The 13,206-nt window shown below is 36.4% G+C and overlaps 1 pseudogene; it reads right to left on the minus strand.

The window, feature by feature from the left end:
* Positions 1-3,342: 3,342 nt before the first annotated feature.
* On the minus strand, positions 3,343-3,894 carry LOC118548072 (large ribosomal subunit protein uL23 pseudogene; annotated as a pseudogene).
* Positions 3,895-13,206: the final 9,312 nt, after the last annotated feature.

The raw sequence follows: 13,206 nt of genomic DNA on the forward strand, positions 1-13,206 counted from the left end.
AGGTTTCTCTGAGTTCTGTGAACTGCTCTAGCAAACTAATAAAACCTGACAAGGGTGTCATGGGAACCTTTGACTTAGAGCCACCTGGTCAGAAGTACAACAACCTGAATTTGAGATTGGAATCTTGAGCAGGGTAAGGGGTGTGTGTAGTCTTGTAGGACTGAACCCTTAATCTGTGGAATCTTATGCTTTCTCCAGGTAAATAGTGTCAGAATTGAGTTGTATTGCAGGACACCCAGACAGTGTCCAAGAGTTCCTTGTCAGTGTGGGGAAGCCTCTGCACACACATATTGGAATTGGGTCCAAGAGCCTAATTTAGTTATGCTAGATCAGTGGTTTACATTTGGGCCCTATAGTTTCAAAATGTGGAATGCATACCCCTGGTTGTACCTGAAATTATTTGAGTTGTAACAAAAGACATGGCATTAAATAACATTGACTCACATGATGAGGGGTATTCAATTTTCTACTCTCTTAATCCTTTTATTTATTTTTTACTTTTGGAATATGTAGTTAATACCTCTTTAGGGGCGCCTGGGTGGCTCAGTCGTTAAGCGTCTGCCTTCGGCTCAGGTCATGATCCCAGGGTCCTGGGATCGAGCCCCGCATCGGGCTCCCTGCTCCGCGGGAAGCCTGCTTCTCCCTCTCCCACTCCCCCTGCTTGTGTTCCCTCTCTCGCTATCTCTCTCTCTGTCAGATAAATAAATAAAATCTTAAAAAAAAAATACCTCTTTAATATTTGCTAATTGTCCTTTATGATGAGAACATAGCTCAGTTCAGAATCTTCAACAGATAACAATATCCAGTTCGAATTTAATACTTTTTAAAATTTTTAGTTATAGTTTTCTATTTACAATAATTATAAAAAAATCTTCAAAATAAAGTTGGATACAGAGGAGTTGGATTAAAAAGTCAACACCAAAATGCTGACTTTTGAGAATATGAGATATGAAATATGAATAGTATCCTACTTTGCTAGAATTACTTTTGAAAAATTATAATTTAATAAGAAAGATAAAGAGGAAACTATCTTAACAAATACTAATTATTCCATTGCTAGAAATCTAGCATATTATTTTTTAGGGTTAGAAATTAGTATTTTTTAAAGACTAGTTCTTGTTAAGAACCTCAAGATGTGTAACTTGCATATTCAAGGTCCTAACCTTGTATCTATCTGATACTAAATATTTAAAAGTCATCCTCACATACTTTCATTTCTCTGCAGCACTTCTCAGTCTATCAACTAACTAAAATATCTTTAAGTGGAACCAAGAAAGTTGGGACTCCTGGAGATCAGGAATAATCCCATCCATTCATTCAGTCATGTTTTTTCTATTGGTTCATATTTATGAATCCCACTTTTGTGCCAGCTTTATGTTGTAAAATGAAAACACAAAGAAACATATGATAATGTGATTTCAAGAAAGTAGTAGCTGTAAAACAAACTACATTTGACTTAGGATTTTTTTTATATTTTGTATTTTGTATTTTGTTTGTCAAGGAAAGTTATAAGAAAAGCAGAGTATTAAAGTTCTTTTGTGGGGGTGCATGGGTGACTCAGTCAGTTAAGCATTCTCCTCTTGGTTTCAGTTCTATTTACAATAATTATAAAAAGATCATGGTCTCAGGGTCCTGAGATTGAGCCCCACATCAGGCTCCACACTCAGTGAGGAGTCTGCTTGTCCCTCTTCCTCTGCTCCTCCCCCTGCTCCCTCTCTTTCTCTCTCATAAATAAATAAAATCTTTTAAAAAATAAGAGTTCTTTTGTGAAGGACATGCCACATCTAAATCCATAATTCTGCCATTCTCTATTTATTATACCTGGTCCTCTGCTAGTTGTATCCCCCACCAGCCCCCTAAAGGTGTTGAACTGATGATCTCAAGTTTAGAATAAAGTGGAGCATCTTTAATTAAATAAATTGAATAAATTGATCTGCAAAGAGCACTGAGAACTATGAGAATATGCAGAAAACATACGGCCCATTTTAGTGTAAATGAAGGCAGATATGTTTGAAAAACAAGTAACGGTTATCTCAGTATAAAAGAGATTTTTAAAAATGTTCCCCAGGCAAAGGGAAGAGCATATAAAAAGATGTAGCAACTAGAGGCAGATCATGTGTTGTAGCTGAGAACATTGTAAAGCTTTACGAGAATAGAGGCAAAAGATGAGGAGATGTCTGAAGGAGAGAGTCTGAAGGCAGATTGAGAAAGGCCTTTTAAATTGCAATGAGAAGTTTGAGATTCATCTTAGAGTGTTAATACTAATGGTAACTCATATTTTCCAGGTAACAGCTAGCTTGAAGATAAAGATTTGATGACCACAGTCTCTGTTCTGGGCCCAGCCCTGTTTGGTTTGCAGGACCAAATTCCCCTAGTCCTTCACTTACTTGGGTCCTAAGTTAATTTCATACTCCTCCTGGGCATCTGCTCTCTGAGGCTGCTTTCTCTGGCATACTTAAAGTGATTTATCTTTAAAATGGCTTCAGTCCCAAGGGGGGGAGTCACTCCAAATGACTAAATCACATACCTTGGATTCTAAGCTGCTCTTTCACAGCAGAGCGCTGGAGGCACATTGAAAAGTGCATTAATTAAAGTTCATGGTGACTGTGGTTCCCACTAGTCATCTCTTCTTTCCCTTCCTCTGTTTTTCCTTCCTATTTTCTTTTTCTACCTACTATTCATGAAGGGCTAGGAGGATTTTTTTTCCTACTTTTGTAATCAGCTAAGTGCTCTTCGAAGGTATAGCATTTCAAAAATTGAATTTGGGGGAAAAAGACATGCTGTCAAAACCAAAAGAGATGATATGCTCCATTATAAAATAAAATATTCAGAGTATCATTTATATGTTTAAATTATTCATTACAGGGGCGCCCAGGTGGCTCAGTCGTTGGGCGTCTGCCTTCTGCTCAGGTCATGATCCCAGGGTCCTGGGATCGAGCCCCGCATCCGGCTCCCTGCTCCACGGGAGGCCTGCTTCTCCCTCTCCCACTCCCCCTGCTTGTGTTCCCTCTCTCGCTGTGTCTCTCTCTGTCAAATAAATAAATAAAATCTTTAAAAAAAATAAAAAATAAATTATTCATTACAATGACAGAAAATTATGATTATTTTCCCCCTGTGGTACATGTCATATTTCTCAAAACAGGTGGAAAATAGGACAGTCAGTCCTTTCTGTGTCATATTTAAATTGCTTCTTCTGTCAATGGGTTTAGTGAAATTTGATTGGCAGTTGTACTAAGTCTAAGTACTTTCAAGAGAAGATTAATAAGAATTGGGAAAACCATCACTTATTGATGCTGGTCATAACTCCAGAGAGTCTTTAAGAAACTAAAACAAGATATGGGCTTTTTTTTTTTTTTTTTTGGTGAAAAAATTTATATTTAGATTTAGCCAGCTGGACTCAGTTTAGATGATTCCAATTTTGTTGGCAACATCCAAAGCATCATAGTCAGGAGCCAGTGAAACATATGCCTTCTTCTCTCCATCAGGCCTGATCAAGGTGTTGACCTTGGCCACGTCAATGTCGTAGAGCTTCTTCACAGCCTGTTTGATCTGGTGCTTATTGGCCTTGACATCCACAATGAACACAAGTGTGTTGCTGTCTTCTATTTTCTTCACGGCTGACTCAGTAGTCAGGGGGAACTTGATGATGGCATAGTGATCAAGCTTGTTTCTCCTGGGGGTGCTCTTTCGAGGATATTTGGGCTGCCTCCACAGACACAGTGTCTTGGGTCATCGGAATGTAGGTGACATGCGGATCTTCTTTTTTTTGTGATTGTGGACACCTTTCAGCACCACTTTCTTGGCCTTCAAAGCCTTTGCTTTGGCTTCGGCTTTGGGAGGGGCAGCGGCTTCCTTCTTAGCTTTCGGTGCCATCTTCATGAAAGGGATATGAAGATATGGGCTTTTTTTTTTTTTTTTTTGTCATTTTACAGTATTTCATTTGTGTTCATTTAATGTTGATTTCCACTCCCCTCCTTGAAGTCTGTCATTGGTTCCTCATAAGCTTCAAGATAAACATGTAACTCTGACCAAGGCATGTAAAGTCATAATGACTCACCTATTTATTGATTTATTCATCATTTAGTAAATATTTATTGAGCACCTATTATATGTCATATTCTTTACTAATTGCATTGCCCATTTGGTTTGTGCTTAGCTTTTAAGCTTTTCTCCTACCATGTTCCCAGTCACACTCTTCATGACAGCCATCCAAGGATCTACTTGCAATCCTCAAAACATGCTCAGGTTAATCATACTTTCACATCTTCCCTCTCCTGTTTCTATGCTGAGAATGGCTTTTACCTCTTATTTATCTAACTTAATAGTTCCAACAAAATAGCTGATTTTTTTTAAAGGATTTTATTTATTTGACAGAGAGAGAGACAGCCAGAGAGGGAACACAAGCAGGAGGAGTGGGAGAGGGAGAAGCAGGCTTCCCACAGAGCAGGGAGCCTGATGCGGGGCTCGATGCTGGGCTCAACCCCAGGACCCCGGGATCATGACCTGAGCCGAAGGCAGACACTTAACGACTGAGCCACCCAGGCACCCCAAAATAGCTGACTTTTAAAATCACCTAGGAAGTTTCAAAAAAACATATTCCAGGTACCCAACCTCAAGGATTTGGATTCAGTAGATCCATAGTGATACCTTTAAATCTTATATTTGTAAAAGAGTCGCAAGAGATAGAGATAATCTGGGTGATTTTGAAACACTTGACCAATTAATGTCACTTTAGACTTTAAGGATCAAATTAGGTACCATCTCCCATTCATTAGTTGACCTCATAATTTTACATAAGTGGTCCTATTATGTCTTCAGTAACAGCACTTGCATTACACAAACTGTACTCAAAGTATTCATATTTTAGGTTTTTTTTTCCTTCCAGACAGAAAGTTACTAGTGAGCAAGTTGTGTATCCTCTTCACTCTATCCTGAGTGCAGAAGCCCAGATCAATCATTGTTCAATAAATGAATGAGTTTAAATCAATATTCTTTATTTGCATTGGAATACCCTGAAAATAGTGAGGACTTTTAAGTCTACACAAATATTACTTACTGGGCATAGTAGTATGATGCCCCTCAAGACACAAAATTATGAACAAGTCAATTAATCATTTATCATTACTATATCATAAATATACTTTTATGAGGATGATTAGATTACAGAGAAGAAATATTTATCATACCTCTGTTATTTAATTTCCAGATGAATCTTAATATTTTAAAAACATTATCTTTAACTCCAAGCTATGAATATTTTTTCTCAAAGTGTGATCCATAGGCCACCTGCTTAGAATTACTTAAGGCTGATATTAAAATTCAAGTCACAGCCTAAGAGACTAATGTAACATACATGACTGATGATGAAATGGCAAGAAGACTATATAAAGAATGATAAATCAATAAGAAAAGGGCAAACAACCCAAGACCAATGGTTATAAGGGAAATTCCCATTAAAAACCATGAAACATTAGTTCACACATTTAAATAAAAAAACCAAAATATCCAGCAATTTCAAGTGTTGGGAGATGATGTGGACCTCCTGGAACAGCTGTACACTTTGGGTGGGTAGGAATGTAATGTGTCAAAATCATTGAGAGAAGAATTTGGCAATATCTAGGATACTTGAATATGTTCCTATCCCACAACAGCATTTCCACTCCTTGACAAAATTTTGCAAATGTAAGCAAGGACATATAAATAAAGTATTTATAACAGGGCTTATTATAATGGCACATTTTGAAATACTATCAATACTGAAATGGATAAGCCATTTGAAATATATTATGCAAGATGGGACACTTTAATTAAAATAGTTAAACAAATTAACTAATGTCATCCATGTCAATGTGTATAAACTTCACAAGCATAATATTGAATAAACAAAGCCAAATTGCAAAAAAACAACTTACTCTAAGATAGAATATGTAAAAATGATGACTCTATGCAGAGGAGACATGAGACTACTTTCCAACACTACATATGATGGAGTTAAACTGATTTTAATTCTCTCTATGTATACTTAATTACATGTATATAGGCCAACTAATTTTTGTGCCACCTGCAAGTCATCCATCCTGTGTTTCAGCAACATCAAAGGAAGCTGTTTTATGAAGAATCTGTATTTTTTGTTCTCTGCCAGTTTTATTATGAAAGGTATGATTCTCCATGCCAGGAAACTTTTATTATGACAGTTTTCATCCTTGGAACACCTAAGTTGTTCAAGAAAATTAAAACCAAAATATTGAGTCAAGTCATTCACAGAAAAAATAAAGAAAAATATAACTTATGTGGAAGGACTAGATGTTTTCTTCTTCTTCAGAAGTTTACTATTTATTTTTATTTCTGTAAAAGCTAGAGATAAAAATTGTGATTATTCTTCCTTTAGTATTTGTGTTTTTAAATTAGTATCAGTGAGAATACAATGTTTCCAGACATCTTTGTGACTTTATTAATCTTTGTGCTCCAGTAAATAAGGCCACCAATTCTTTATAGCAACTAGCATGAAAAGATGAAGTTTAATTCTTCAATGCCTTGAATCTTGGCTGGCTTTGTGACATCTTTAAACAATAAAATGTACTGGAAATTCTGTTGTGTGAATTCAGAAGCTATGGCCTCAAGAGGCTTTCCAATATTTGCCTTTACTCTGTCAAATTGCTACTCCAAGACCATTATGTAAGAAAGGTGGTCTGGCCCACTGAAAAGTACGAGACAACTTGGAGAACTATGTTGTCACAAAAGGGACATAGCACCAACTTTCAGATAGGTGAGTGAGGCCATATGGTACCTTATGGCTAAGGGTAACAACATAGGCCATCCTCAAACAAGCCACTTTGGCATTTTGATTATTTTGAACTGTGGGCACTTGAAAAACAGCAAACACAGGGAGAGGCTTTCTAGGAACTCCCCTTATTTGCCTAAAAACAGATCCTCCAAAAGAAGATCAGTTGTCATAAATTCACTCCCTGAGAGTTTTATCAACCAGGAAAGATAGTCTCTTATTATAGGAAAAAAGACCTAAGTCTACACCACACCCAGACAAACGGTCACAAACTATCATATCTCTCATCTATTCTTTTAAGGGCCCCTGCATCGTCATTTACTCTCCCCTAAGAGGTGTAGATCTTTTTTCCCCCTGTTTAAGTCTGAACTCTAAGACGCTTCTTTGAATTACTCATTTTTCCCTGTTATCTCCCATGTGTATATGATGCACACATGTTAATAAAATTCTGTTTTTCCTTGTTAATCTTGTTCATCTCTTTTATTACCAAGTCCTCAGCAAGAACTCAGAGGGGTAAAAGAAAACTTATTTTCCTTCCCAAATAGCCCAGTTTGTCCTCCAGAAGACTTAAAGTTTGCCAAGTAAAACAGTGGGGGAATCACCTGCCAACCTATAGGATGAGGAGAAATGATAAATATTTGTGGTTTAAACCACTGAGTTGTGGTGTGGTTTGTTTTGTACCAATAGTTAACAGAAACCAGTACTTAAAAGTTGGGAGCTACTATAACATAACCTTAAAATAACTGTGCCTTGAACCTGGGTGGCAGGTACAACTTAGAAAAGCTGTGAGAAATCTATAAGCAAAGACATGCAAAATGGCAAAGGAACTGTTGGAGGTTAGAGAAAGGGCAATCAATGTGATGTAGCAGTGAAACAATTAACACACATATTCAAAATGGAAAATATATGTAACAAACAGGAACAGATTAAGGATATTCATAGTCAGAATATTGAGAGTGCAGATTCGTTTCATTTGCTGAGAATGATAAGGTATTGGAAGAAAAGATGAGCTAAAGAAGGAAATGATTTGCAATTAGAATTTAGAAAAATATAGACAGTCCAGAGCATGTTGTGTTAGAAGTATCATTCTGCCTAGCAGTAAAAAGTCTTCAACATAAAATGAGCCCAGGGGACAAAGATCTAATCAAGGCTGTGGCAATATGATTTTTGTTAAGTCCTCTGAGAGATTTAAATCGGTGCCTCATTTTCCATCTCTGTTTGCCAGAAGGGTCTCTAAGAATCTTGAGGGCGTTGTCCTTGCCTAGCTTCATATGCTTGAACATGGGCTAACCTTGTGACTTGCTTTGACCAATAGAAAATGATTCCTAAGCCTAGGCCTTGAGAGTGTTTAATGGCCACTTTGAGCTGCCCTGAGAATACCATTTCAGAAGCTAGTCAAGAATACTGTAGGATGGAAGGCTACATGCAGAAGAACTAAGATACCTCAACTAAAAGTCAGTACTGACTGCCTGAAAAGTAAGGCCTTCCTGCATATTCCAGTCCCAGGTAACCCTCCATCTGAATAAAGTGGCATACATGGGTCTAGGCAAAATATCAGAAGAACCACCAGCCCATTTACAGATTACTGAAAAATAATGAAATACCTTTTTTTTTTTTGATATGCAGCTGAGGGTTAGAAGGGTTTGTTAGGCAGCAATAGTTATAGTCTGATGTGATCTTCATTCCAAAACCCAATGCTAATGATTGCAAATGCAGATGCCAGTAAATTAACACAAAAGGCAATCTCCAGAGTAGAGTCAAACATATCTCCAAAATCAAGGTTATTAATGTCAAATTTTACCTAAGTGACTAATAAATACAAAGTATTTTATATTACTAAATGTACTATGAACAAAAATCAGCTTTTTGAAAGTATCATTTATTTACTTTATTGCACATTTGGATTTATCTGACCACTCCTTAAGATTTAAATAACCACGAAGGACAGAAAACGTCTCAAACTTCTACTAGATTTTTCTGCTAATTCTTTGTATTCCTAGCTATTATTTTCCATATATTTGATAACTTTTTGAGGGAATAACAGTTCTTTACTACACTCTTTTAATCCTGATTGTATACCCATTATGATAAAGTAACTCTTTGTCTGATTTAATGCCTTTGGCTTTGACTTTGATTGCATTCGTGTTTGTAAGGCAAAGAAATCACACCTTAACCAAATTACACTTGAAACCTCCCTAAGTTGGTCATACATCCCATATACATAATTTTATTTTGTACATAAAATAAGCACAGGAATTCTTATGCAGTTTGATAAACACTAGTCTGAGAAAGGAACAACTATTTATCTCTGCAGATGTTCAAGTAATCAAACCATTCTGCATTTAGAACAACCCTCAAATGGCAAAGGAGTGTAAGGATGGATAGAGAACTTCAAAATGTTTCTGTCTACCTGCTGGGTTAATTCTATGCTTTAGTGTTAATCCTCTATAATTTTTTTTAAATCAGTAATTTTTGTAGTACAATAATGGAGTACGTATTATGGGAGGGTAGCTTTTAAAGACATCTCCTGAGTTAAATGCTCTTCTGATAAAACTATTGAATTGTGACCCCTACAGTCTTTTGTTAGCTTTTCCCTATTGTGTTTTTGTCCAACTTTTTAAGAGAGCTTTATTAAGAATTTTCATAAAAAATTATACATATTTAAGGTATAAACTTTGACACATTTTGACATATGTATACCCTTATGAAGGGATCACCACCATCAAAATAATTTACGTATCACCCCAAAAAGTTTCCCCGTGATCCCCTGTAATTACTCCATCACACCTGTCACCCTCCCTTCCAGCCCTGGCATAGCCAGGCAACCACTGATCTGCCTTCTGTCAGCTTAGATTAGTTTACATTTTCTAGAGTTTTATATAAATAAACTGTTACAGTACATAATTTTGCCTGGTATTTTTTCATTCAACATAATTATGTAAATGATTGTTCTTTCATAATTTTCACCAGTTACACTGAGAAGTAGGTCCATGGAGCCCCTCACATTGTCAACCAGTTGAACTCCTTCCTTTATTTCTTAAAGCATGGTTTCCTTTAGTTTTTTGAACATATTTATAATAGTTGCTTTGAAGATTTTGTCTGCTTAAGTAGACACCTGGCTCTCTCACAGACTGTTTCTGTTACTTGCTTTTTTTTTTTTTTTTTGGTATGGATCACACTTTCCTATTTCTTTGCATGTCTCATAATATTTTATTGAAAACTGGCCATTTAGATAATATATGGTAGTAACTCTGGGTGCTCATCACCCCTGTTCAGGACTTTCTTACTATTGTTTGTTTATTTGGTTAGTGATTTGGATCAACTATTTTTGTGAAGTCTGTTTCCCTGCAGCATGAAACCTCTGTCACACCTCAGAGGGTGTAGGGCTTGGCCATATTATCCACAAATGACAGATTTTCAGCAGAGCTCTCTTTGACTCTTCTCCTGTTCTTCCTTCTAAGGTGTCTGCCTTGCTTGGTATTACACCCAGCTGTTAGGCTCCACTAATTGCTGGCTGATTTCTCTATTGTTCTTTATAAGGCCCTGGGGTATAAATTGCTCCACAGTGTGATCCAATTAACAGGTCCCTTTGCAGGGGTGGGGGTGGTAATTTCTGAAGTCAGTCTTTGAGGTTTGTTCTGAAAGTAGCAGGGATATTTTTAGCTGTTTCTTCCCCTGGTTCCTTCTGATAAACTAACTGGCCTGTATTTTACCTTGTTGTTCTTTTAGAGCTACCAGCCTCTTAATTGCTTGCTCTCCAAACTCCCATTGTTTTTAAGAGTGACTTTTTAGGCTTTAAATTTCCCACACTGTACTCCCACTGAAGTTTGTTCACCTGAGGAGTGTTTTGAAGCTCTCTGGTCTTATGGCCTGCCTCTCTCCATGGGCAAAAGCTCAGTCATTTCCAAAGGTATGGGAGAGAGGACAGTGGGCCACTTGTCTTGAAGTGACTCCTTTGCTTTATGAACAAAGTGCTGGGTGAGGAGCGTAGCCTCTGATTTTCTTGGCTGGCCAGCATGAAACCTCTGCCCCATGAATAAGCTGAGGCAAAGACTATATTTGTTAATATATGCCTTGCCTAAGTAAAGCCTCCACCCAAAGAGTGAAAGCTCAGTGAGGAAAGGAGTCCTCTACCTCTTGACTGGATTTGTTTGGAATTTAGCCTCTGTAAGCCAAAACTTGGGAGGATGAGAAATGCTTACAGTCTTCTCTTCCTGGGGAGATACTAGAGTATCTTATACAGATCTGGGGCAAGATAAAGCCCCATTATCTTGGTCACACCTGACCAGAATGGAGCTTCTGTCATACTGAGGGAAAGAGGGAGCAGGTTGTGGGTTAATTGTCGTAGTCACTCTGTTCTTACTGGCATTTAGTAGATTTTATTAAATAAATATTTCTTTACTTGTTGTATATCCTTAGGACAGTTTCCAGTGACTTTAAAGGACTGGGTGTTGTTATTTGGTTTTATTTTTATTTTTTAAATATTTTTTGTTCTGTCTTTATTTTATTTATTTATTTATTTATTTATTTATTTATTTATTTATTTACCAGTATAATTAACATACAATGTCATATTAGTTTCAGGTATATAATATAGGGATTCAACAATTCCAGGCACTACTCATTGCTCATCATGATAAGCATACTCTTAATCTCCTTCACCTATTTCACCCATCCCCCACCTACCTCTTCCCTGGTTTCTTTTACCATACACAAAAATAGACTCATAATGAATTAAAGACCTAAATGTGAGATCTGAAACCATGAAAATCCCAGAAGAGTGGCGGTAATTTCTCTGACGTCGGCCATAGTAACATTTTTCTAAATATGTCTTTTTAGAAAAATGTTTGCTGTTATGGTTATTTCACTGAAGAGCAGGTTCAAGGAGCTCCTCAGATTGTCGTTCTGGGAGCCCTGTTTCCAGTGTTTGACTATTACATAGAAAGCTGAAAACTGTTAAGAATATTATTGTAAAAGTCATTTGTGTGGGCATATGCATCCTCGGTACCCGCACTTGGATAAATATCTAAGAGTGGAATGGCTAGGTTTTATGACATGTGTATGTTTAACTTTTTTTTTTAAGGTTTATTTATTTGACAGAGAGTGAGGGGAGGGGCAGAGGGAGAGAATCTTTAAGCAGACTCCTTGCTGAGCACAGAGCCCTGTGCAGGACTCGATTTCATGAACCATGAGATCATGACCTGAGCCAAAACCAAGTCAGTAGCTTAACTGACTGAGCCACCCAAGTGCTCCAGGTGTGTGTTTAACTTTCCAAGAAACTGTCAAACTGTTTTCCAAGATGTTTGCAACATTTTATATTCTCATCAGAAGGGTATAAGTGTTCTAGCTACTGCACAGTATCTCCCATACTTGGTATGGTAAGTAATTTTAATTTTAGACCTTCTAATAGATTTGTAGTGGTATTTCATTGTGGCTTTAATTTGAATTTCCCTAATGACTACTGATGTTGAGCATTTTTTTCATGTACTTAATACTTATCATCTGTACATTTTTGGCAAAGTGTCTTTCCAAAACTTTTGTCTATTTTTGTAATTGGGTGTTTGTTTTTTTATTAAAAATTTTAGAGTTTAGGTTGTGCTTTTTGTTCTTGTGTATTTTCATGTTTGATTGCTTTTCAGTGTGAATTCTTGCATATTGTATGTAGTTCAAAATTTTATTTCATTTTAATTAAAACTTTTTTTTAATTGTTGAGTTAGCTATTTACTAACAAGGGAAATAATAAACAAAAGTGTGTGTGAAATCCAGGTGTAGATGTTTGTAGAAAATTATGTGTGATGAAAAGTAAATTTCCCCTGTCCTTCTTAACCCTCTGCATTCTCAGGCCTTCTTGTAAGAAAGCAATCATTTTATTTCCAAGTTTATTTATTCTGAGAAGTGCCTTCATACCTGCAGATGATAGATTTAGATATTGCTTTATTTTTATTGACTTATCTTTCCTTTATGATCTTATCTATTCACTCTCTGCCAGGCTAGTTGAGAATTTAGCTAACTTATAAAACACATTTACAAATACTGAAAATAAACACTTTTCAATTGACAAAGTTATAATGTAAGATACTTAAGTCCTATTTCTCAATTTCTCAAATTTTTATAATATTTATTTACTTAATGGAAGTTTTCCATTCCTAGACTTCTGTCAATTTTACCTTAAAATTGTGTTAATATTGATAATACATTTAACTTCTGCCAAAATAGACAGATGGATCCTCCTGTCCTGTATTCCATCAGCTTCTCAAAATAATGTACTTTCTAGTTTGCATCAACTAAAAATGGTGACTTTTCTGTATAGTTATTTGTAGTAGGGTCGGATATTTCTGACTGCCTTTCTTTTCTCTTACTGGGAAAACAATCAACCAATCAATCAATCAGTCATAGACATTGTTTACTCTTCCAGTTTCTTAGTA

This window comes from Halichoerus grypus, chromosome 6, assembly GCF_964656455.1.
Source record: "Halichoerus grypus chromosome 6, mHalGry1.hap1.1, whole genome shotgun sequence".
NCBI lineage: Eukaryota > Metazoa > Chordata > Mammalia > Carnivora > Phocidae > Halichoerus > Halichoerus grypus.